The 10,032-nt window shown below is 40.3% G+C and overlaps 1 long non-coding RNA gene across 1 annotated transcript; it reads right to left on the bottom strand.

The window, feature by feature from the left end:
- Positions 1-1,184: 1,184 nt before the first annotated feature.
- On the bottom strand, positions 1,185-9,800 carry LOC309363675. Its single transcript, XR_014165531.1, has 3 exons — positions 9,723-9,800; positions 5,395-5,463; positions 1,185-1,275 (listed from the first exon to the last, which is right to left on the bottom strand). It is a non-coding gene; the product is annotated as an uncharacterized lncRNA (long non-coding RNA).
- Between the last annotated feature and the right edge of the window lie 232 nt (positions 9,801-10,032).

The raw sequence follows: 10,032 nt of genomic DNA, 5'->3' as shown, positions 1-10,032 counted from the left end.
GTGACTTGAATTAATTGGCACTCAGGAAGGAGTATTTATCGTGGTCACCAGCAGAAAAGAATACAAGAAACAAAGCAGGTTTGTCAGCTAAGAGTGCAGACCTCTTACAGTTCTCATTTTCTCCAGATATCATTAGGTCACAATCATGATTTTTATTTAGCTTTATTAAAATCATTCCTGCATTACTGTTTGCCGCATCACCTTTAGATTAATGAATTTATTGTGCTCGTCTAACATTGCTGGTGATCAGAAGTCAAACTGGATCCTACCTCCTTATCTTTCTCTATTTGAAAGCTTTATAGATATATAAAGGAATGAGGGGGATCGATGCCTTTTGAATCGAGATTGGTATGCATGAGGTGAGAAGGAGAAATTGAATTGGGTGCCACTTGTATACTAATGACACCTCACTCCATCAGCAGATTCATATGAATGTTAAACAACATGGAAACAAAATAGAACTCTGAACGTTGCAGCATAAATATCATGTTACAAAGCAACCCCTCCTCTGCCCCAGTTTCTAAAAGTGACCTGTTAGATAAGAGCAAAACCATTGGAGCATAGTGCCTCCTCCTACCATTCCTGACTGGTAATCTAGAAGGATTCCATGATGGATAGTATCAAATGCTGCTAAAATGTCTAGGAGAATCTAGGGCTGTCATACGTCTGTGTTTCCTTGGACATGTCTGGGAATCAGACTGTCAAAATGGCGTCTGGGTGAACATATAGCAACTAGGGTGATTTTTGTAATAAAAATGCTTTAAAAATCCCCCCAAATCCCAAAGACTTTTTTTTGGGGGGGAGATGTTCCCAAAAAATCTCAACAACTTCACCCCCTCCCCAAAAGTCAACAGCTTTGTCTGGATTTTCACTTTTGGGATATGGCAACCCTAGGAGAATCAGCAGGTATGCATTCACCTATTTCTTACAAAGGTTATCAGCCAGGGGAACCAAGGCAGATTTAATTCCGAAACCAGGTTAAAGATCAGGTTAAAGATTGAAATGGCTTAAGGTAATCTGTGTTATTTGGGAATTCCTGGATTTGGGCCACCACCAGAAGAATAGAGCACCTTCTGTCAATCATTAATATAGTAACCTCCATACACCTGGTATTAGAGAAAGTATCATCTGGGTGGAAGGCTGTCCACGTGAAAGGCTGTCCGTTTAAAAGCTGCTGTTTAGTCCTTTGTCCTGCAGCCCTTTATTTCAGAAATTAAGCAGAATAGAAAAGCATCAACATTCTGTGCTGTTCTTGTGGGAAGGAGTGTAACGTATCTAGAGAAAAGAGCAGAAAAGTCAATTGAGACTCTTGACACATATTTTAATTAGGATGAGTAACGGAGCAAGGCTAACTAGCTTTCTTCGTTGCTCACATTTGGGAAGATGCACTGAGTTTTCTGTCTACTGTTGCCCTATTTAGAATACGCAATTGCCTTGACACACAAATGAAATCGGAGACATATTCTGATCCAATGGAACAAAATGGAAACTCTCACTGGCTCCAAAAGTGTGTCATTGTTTCTTTTTGACTTGCAGAAAGCCAAAAAGTATAAAATGCACAAAGAATTGATCAGGCATTAAGAATGTTAAAACACATTAATAATGCTAAGGACCAACAACCCATTAATTAATTAATTAGGGACCTGCAGCCAGTCATAGCCCCCTGACTAGTGTATGATACCTGTTGCAATTGCACTTTATATTTTTAAGTGTAAACATATCTTAAGCTTACACCTACAAATGTAGTATTTTAAGTGGCCTAGACACCTATTCATGCACACTTGAACTTAGTGGGACTTGCAAGTAAAAGCATGCATGAGATGAAGCTTTGCTGTACAACTGAGATTTGTTGGGAGTGTGACATTTTTCAGAACTGGTCTTCAGAGTAAGTTGTTCATGACCACTAAGGAAATAATAGACAGAAATTTGGGGTGATGACATTAAAGGTAAATTTCGACATGCAAAATATACCAGAAACAGTTTTGCCCAAATTCACTGTGTTTTCCTTAGGCACCATATGCCAGTGTTGCCTTACAAAAGTAGCTGCCCCACGTACCTGAGCTATTAGTTATCTGAATGACTTGAATGTCCCTCAGGGAAGGGGAATAAATGAGGTTGTACCATAATTAAAATTTGACTGGATCAGTCATGCTTGCAGGCTACATACGTGGCATATGTCAAAGTTAAACCATAATTGGAAAGGATTTACCGTCCTTAGATTATGCAGTCCCCAAATGCAGACAAAACCATCTGTAACTATTTCCCATGCAGATAATCATGCACAACGTTATGAATATTGAGTTGATGGTTCCTGATTCTATTGTATTTCCTCCCTAAACGAATTTTAAAGATTGTTTTAATGATTTATAAGATCTAGTTCAAGTAGAGTATCCACTTGGATGTATATGAATATTCAAAAGTTTGTTGTTCATCCTGCTCTCCTGCTAAGCATATATTGACCTCATCACTAGATATATATGAATTTGCGTTACTCCTGGCTAGAAACATCATTGTACATCTAATTGTGCATCTTTCATGCTGAGCGTATGAATCAAATCTGTCATTCATTTTGGCTGCTCTACTGCAGATGAATTTAGCTCCCGTGTGTAGTATATACATAGCAGTTTAGGGTGGTTTTGTTCCAGCTGTTATTTATGGTGAAGTTATAGCTTTAAGACATGTCTTTTCCAATGTCATGGGGGGTATCTATGGTTTGCTAGGGTAAACCTAAGGGCTATAGTTAAGTTACTGTTTTTAGTACAGTCACTTTCAAATTGCTTTGGAACAAAAAAACAAAAACTAAGAAGCAAACCAACCTTGAAAAAAATTGGATAGTTCTGGACGGACAACCTTTATTTGTGGTTGCCAGTTGATTGCTAGGTGTGCAGAGCACATAGCAGATACCCAGGGAATAAGGGAAGCATCAGAATGAGTTAAAGAGAATCTTTGGGACTTGGCAACCCTTTATAACAGCACAAAACTATGGGTATTCTCTGCAATGACTACAGTCATTGGATCTGGTGTGCAAGCTGAATTCCACGCCTTGTTCCTATGCTATTTCAACCCCTCTTCCCATTTCCTGAAACCGTTAGCACAGTCATTGCCAGCCTGGTGCATCCCAGATAGTTAAGTATCCAACTCCCATCTGCTGCAGCTGTGCTGGCTTGTGCTGATGGGAACTTTAGCCCAAAATACATAGAGTGCACCGGACTGGCAAAGGCTGCCTCACCCTCTGTTGCTGGTAATGTTGGCCGAAACAAAATGACATTAGCATATTGGCTTCATGCAGACCTGATCTCTAAAATATTCTGCGGCAGAGTGTGTAGCGGCAGAGGAAGAATAGTATTTCATGAAGAAGCTTAGGGTCCTACAGGTAATATGAAGCAACCAACACAGTGTGTCAAATGGGAACCCAAAGTAATAAAAACCACATAGGGGCCCCACCTTGAATGCCACCCCTGGGTGTGGGGAACTCTCCTGTGTGCCAGTATTGTGGCTAGAGTTCTCAGGCTGCTGCTTTGGTAAGGGATCTGTATCTTTTAAAAGGCCTGGTACTTTAATAAGCCCACAATGCGCTGCACTCCTGCCACTCCTGCGCAGAGATTGAAGAGAGGGGAGCCAGCAATGATTAGTTTGCCCCACACAGGTCTTATACATCTTTTAAATTCCAGCCTGGAAGGCCTAATTGTGTTTCTGGAAAACTAAACCAGGAAGAACTTGGGATCTCTCCTCAGTGCACCAAATGCCCCGAGTTAATGCTTATATGATCAGATTTGTACTTTTATGTAACACTGTTCCTTTCATTTTTACGATATTTGCAGGAACAAAGAAATGTGGAGCTCAAAGTTAACAATAAGTACTTGCACATAATAAAAGTTAAACAGCACTGGTGTTAGACTAATTCCATTTGAACTTCCAAGGATTGCTTTTGGATGAGATTGGAATATATTTGTATAATCTCTAAGGATGCTTTCAGAGTTTATGGGCAATGATGGTTCTATCTCCAAGGCCAGCCATGCCATGATGCACTGTGAAGCAGTTCCTTCAAGTGGCAAATTTCATAGACAGGGCCATTTCCCTACCTTCCACCCCCATCGTTCAGCCTGGACACCGAGGTCCCCTGTGAGGGCCTTCTGGCGGTTCCCTCACTGTGAAAAGTGAAGTTACAGGGAACCAGGCAGAGGGCCTTCTCGGTAGTGGCACCCGCCCTGTGGAATGCCCTCCCATCATTATCAAGGAAATAAACAACTTTGTTCCCATCATGTCAAGGGAATAACTAACTATCTGAATTTTAGAAGACATCTGAAGACAGCCCTGTTTAGGGAAGTTTTTAATGTATTTTTAATATTTTGTTGGAAGCCACCCAGAGTGACTGGGGAAACCCAGCCAGATGGGTGGGGTATAAATACATTATTATTATTATTATTATTATTATTATTATTATTATTATTATTCCAACTGCAATCTTGAATATTATTTTTTAAATAATAAATATTCCAGTTTACTTACATTTTTGCCTGAAGCAGACTATACAATATCTACATAATATTGACAGTAGTCTATGAAAGTACTGTTGCACCATTAAAAATAATAATTAAAAAACTGAAAAAGTTTACCAGTACTATACAAAATGGAGTGCATGAGCATGACTAAACAGGAAAACTGAATAGCCTCATTCTCTACCACAGCACTAGATGATAAAATCTGCTCACTAGTTGATGTGATATTTATGAAAGCCATCCTGATTGCATGAGCTACATGCAGTAAATATTATTGTTGTCATGTTAGTGTTGTCATGGAAGTGTATCTAGCCCTTGTGGTTTGAACAGTGTATCCGATTTGAAATTTGATCATTATCATGTTCATTTCTTTGGTCTGTTTTCAGTGAACGTTCATGGGAATATCTTTCAGTCTCACCAGTGCTTTGAGCACAGGGCTTTTATTCCTGTGAATTTGAGCAGCTGTATGTGAACTAGGAAAATAATAAATAATGGCATGACAGAGACTCAAGGAAAAGAATGAGCCTTCAGTGATAATAGGCCCCATTCTGCTTTATTATTTTAAATACATTACCTGCATGCGCCGTTAGTGCACTAGAACCCATTCTTTAGGAAGATAGATTCCTGGGTAAGTTGTTGAATTTTGACATTTGCTGTGAGATCCATCAAATAAATTCATTATTTCATTTATGTTCCCATAAAATTGAGCTAGCTCATGGCAAACTAAAATATTACCCCTTCAACATGCTACACTTTAAAATAATGATTCCCCAAAGGTGGTAGATCATATTGCACCAGTGGGTTGTGGAAGGTGTGTGTGATGTGAGGAAGGGAGGGAGTGAACTAATCACAGTGAAGGGAGAAAGTATAGGGCAAAAAATTCAGCTAGAATTACCAAGTTTGACTTCAGAAAATAAGGAAAATTTGGAACCCTTATATCCAGTGCAGAAATGCAGGCCACAGTCTACAGAAATAGAAAAGGAGTATTAAGTCAATTTCTAGTATATTGTTACTCAGTAGCTTCAAGTTGACCTTGCAGTGTAGCACCTTCCGCTTGTGGTTAACGCTTAGCTGGAATGAAATATTCAACGCAGCAATAGAGAAATTAAAATAATAATTTATTTGTCAGACAAATAAATGAGAGGCTCAGTGGTATATGGTTACCAAGCTCTGGCCTGCCTTCCTGCCATTCTGGCCAGCACTTATATTCCCTTAATCCAGCCCCCTTTGCTCCTCCTGTGGCTGCCTCTGTCCAATCAGCCTGGTTGAAATTCCTATTGGTTGTTTGCTAGAACCAATCACAATAGATACACCCATATCCTCCTGTCCTTATATGGAACACAAAGAGCTATATATTGTTACATCTATAAATGACAAATAAGTAATAATATATCTTACATGTGTCTCAACAAGGAATCTTAATTACCAGCTCACCTCTTGCCCTCCTTGCCCTATTGCCTTCTAAAACAAATGGTTAATCTTAAATTTTTATCTTCAACAGATGTCAAGGATCTTGAGTTCACATCAACATTGAAAGATCTCCTTCATTGAAGGTTTCTAAACAAAAGGCCTGACAACTATATATCAGGAGTGCTCGATGGCGTCTCCTGTCTGGCAGGAGGCTGGGCTCATTTGCCCCTCTGGTCTCCTATTGCAATATGACTCTAAGAATCTAGCATTTCTTAAATCCTTTGCATAATTACATTTAAGCCAATATATTTAAGCTAATATATTTCATACATTATCATAGGTAGCCTTTTAAAAGAATTAAACCTTTGTAAAGTAAAAAGGAACTCAGTAAAAAACAGCTTCAAAAGAAACCTCTTCAGTTTACACCCCTCCTTTCACCCCTCCTTTCCCAGCCAGCTAGATGCTTCTCCCATTAGCTCTTCCCAGCATTTATTACCCTTTAACTCTCTCAGTTTAAGAAAGAAACAGCTTTAAAAGATTTCCCAAAAATGCTCTCATTCTTCCAGCCAAGCCAGTTGCCTTTTTCACTGCTCTAATGAGAGGCCCATGGTATCATTTTACTATTTGCCCATTCCTAATTGTGTTTTCTCAGCCTTTTTTATCTTCTGTAACATGCAGGATCAGTGTCCTCGCTCTTAGTCTGTAATTTCCTCTTTTACGACTTTGAGAATTGTTTTTCCTGCTATAAATCAGGGGGGCCCCTTGTCTAGGAGGAATTGCCAAGGTTCTTTCTGCCTGGCATGAAACATTTGAAAATCCTTTTTTTTTTAAGCTCATTTTAAAATACAAGCCTTGATTGAAATATATAAGCTTTGATAAAAATGCAGGCTTATGATTAGATGCCTCAGCAGGGAAGTGAGATGCAAATAGTCATTTCTTTTAGCATACTTATTTCACAAATGAGTGTTACTCTGATGAGTTGGTTTGCTCTACCTCTGCTGAGGTCAAGAGCACATTGCAAGTATCCTCCAATAATGCCAGTTTTCTCTCCTTCAAAATGAACTGTTACTTTTTGACACAAACAGATGGTTCCAACTGGTTAGCATCTGCAGAACTTAGTAACAGACTGACAAAATTGATAATGACCAGTTTCAGCAACAGATGGCTTATAGTCAGATTTCTGTGTAAACTGACAACGGTACATTTAAAACGAAGGCTCCAGTGAACCTGTACATTATAGCTATGATTACAGCACCACTTATACCCTGAAAAATTAAGCCAAGCTTTAACATAAGCGTTATGTAATGTCTGAGACAAAAGGTTAAGAATGATTGATTTGGCAATTACCATTGCTTTACAACATCTGCAGCATTCTTGTATAAATATTCCCTGCATGAACCGTTACAATGCTTATTTTAATATTTATCATGCAGACCGACAAGAGATGAATTTGCTTTGTGAGGTGTATTTGTTTCAGATTCAAAAACCTCATTTAGTAGAAAATTATCTGCAGTAAAAGACTGAAGTGCCAAGATACAAGAATCTGACCAAATTAGGATGGAAAAATAAAACCCTGAAGCCACCTGTGGAGTAATTTTCATTTTTATATGAAATATGAGGATGTTGTCTTTGTTACTGAAGCTCATTGACTTGGAGGTCCAATTTTCTATCCTCAGCCGCCATCTTATGTTGGTACTTTCCCCAAGAAGCTCTCTGTCTCAGTATCGCCCAGCAGCAGCTCATGCATTGCATGTCCTAAAGATAACCTATTACAGTTGCCTAGAATATGTCTCAGATAATCCCTCTCTGCTGCTTTCTAGAATGTCACCATCATACTTCCCTAAGCTTCCTGCTACAATGCAGGTTCAATGTCTACATGAACAAAACAACAGGGAGTTTATTTTTCTTGAGATCCATAGTTGTAGGTCTGTGGCCAAATAGGGAAAAGAGAGAGCATGCCTCTCTTCCCTTGACATGCTCTGTTGGAGATGTTGAAAGAAACCTTTCATTGCTGACCTACATATAAGAGAAAGAAGAAAGTAGAGAAGACCATTAGCAGAGGGAGCAGAGTAGAAAGGCAATTGAAGTAAGCAAACAAACATAGGAAGCTACTTTATCAGGCTATGCCCCCCCCCGGCTAACCCAGTTGGTCAGTCGGGGGACGTGACGCAGCTGGGAGCCCCGATGACGTGGGTGGCATCACTCTGCCCTCTGCCGGGTCACAGTGAGGTCTTGGATGCCTGCCCACAACTCCACCCCCCAGGGAAGGGGAGTGGTCTAAACAGACAAACATAGGAAGCTACCTTATACTTAGTCAGGCCATAGGATCATCTAGCTCAATATTGGCTACACTGACTGGTAGCAGCTCTCTAGGGTTGCAGGCAGAAGTCTTTTTCCAGCTATACCTGGCAGAGGGCAAATGGGGGACTTTCCGAATCAAAGCAGATGCTTTATCATGGAACTATGGCCCTTCCCCAAAGAATTGAGGGACAATGGTTTCCAGCACAGCTGGAGTTTGAAGGAAGATCCATGTGAAGGTTTGTCTTCTTTGAGAGGATTGTGTAAAATGTTTCAGTGCATGACAAGTCAGGGATTCCGAATGGCCAACTAAGGTGGAGTCTGGTACTTATGAGATTCAGAGGGTATGTTATGGTCAAGGTATGCAGGGTTCAGGCATGTGAATGAAATATTTTTCAAAATTGCACACTATCTGATTTTACCAAGTAATTGGTGAATATGATATGAAGGAAAGCTGATCTGAATATTGCCAGGGATCCCACAGTTGGATCTTGCGTGCTTGGCAATGGGGGATTGCCAGGATGGGTGTTTGCAATATACCGTATTTTTTGCTCTATAAGTCTCACTTTTTCCCTCCTAGAAAGTAAGGGGAAATGTGTGTGCATCTTATGGAGTGAATGCAGGCTGTGCAGCTATCCAAGAAGCCAGAACAGCAAGAGGGATCACTGCTTTCACTGCACAGCCATCCCTCTTGTTGTTCTGGCTTCTGAGATTCAGAATATTTTTTTTCTTGTTTTCCTCCAAAAACTAGGTGCGTCTTATGGTCTGGTGCGTCTTATAGAGCGAAAAATATGGTAGGTAAAAAAGGTAAAGATAGAGGACCCCTAGATGGTTAAGTCTGGTCAAAGGCGACTATGCGGTTGCGGCACTCATCTTACTTTTCAGGCTGAGGGAGCAGGCATTTGTCCGCAGACAGCTTTCTGGCTCATGTGGCTAGCATGACTAAACCGCTTCTTGCACAATGGTATACCATGATGGAAGCCAGAGCGCATAGAAATGGTGTTTACCTTCCCGCCACAGTGTTACCTATTTATCTACTTGCACTGGTGTGCTTTCGAACTGCTAGGTTGGCAAGTTGGGACAGAGCCACCAGTGTCTCTGTTGGCAATATAATAGTTCCTTGCAGCAGGAGATGGCTTCTCTGCACCACCCAATGGAAATATATTTTCTGACCATTGGGTGGGTACTGAGGATGGCTCTGTGCAAATAGAGCATGCCTTGCCTATATCACCTTCAACACCTTAACGGGAACAAATTGACAGATCCTCAAGGGCAAAGGGAGAGATGAGAATCATTTCTCTCCTCTGATGAAGACTCTTTGCTTTAAGTGGCACCTATAAAAATTTTTTGGGTGAGGTGTTTGAATCATAGAATTCTAGAGTTGGAAAGCAGGGATGTTCTCTACACAATAGGCAAATCGGCTTCTGATGGTATCAGAAAGGTAACCAGAGAGTCAAAATCTGAGCTTTTTGTTTTGCTTTTTGTTTTAAAGGAATTCTTAAAACAGAGTCTTACCTTCATTTTAGATGATTCCATCACTTTCTGGCTTAGTCCAGGTTATGCAAGACATAGTTAGTGCTGGGTAGAATTTTCTGTTAAAATCCTGGAAGGCAGGGGTGAGGAGGGGGGTGGGGGAGAGAGAGAGAGAGAGAGAGAGAGAGAGAGAGAGAGAGAGAGAGAGAGAGAGGGAGGAGGGATTCATACTGTAATGGAGAGGAGGAGTGTTTTTATCTTGTGAATTGCCCTGTGATCTCCATATGACGGACAGTATACAACTTAAATAAAAAAACAGAACAGAATAGAATAGAATAATGTTGGGAGGACT

Source organism: Podarcis melisellensis (genome assembly GCF_964234715.1).
Source record: "Podarcis melisellensis genome assembly, chromosome: 2".
Lineage (NCBI taxonomy): Eukaryota > Metazoa > Chordata > Lepidosauria > Squamata > Lacertidae > Podarcis > Podarcis melisellensis.
This window is presented reverse-complemented; position numbering and strand designations above follow the sequence as displayed.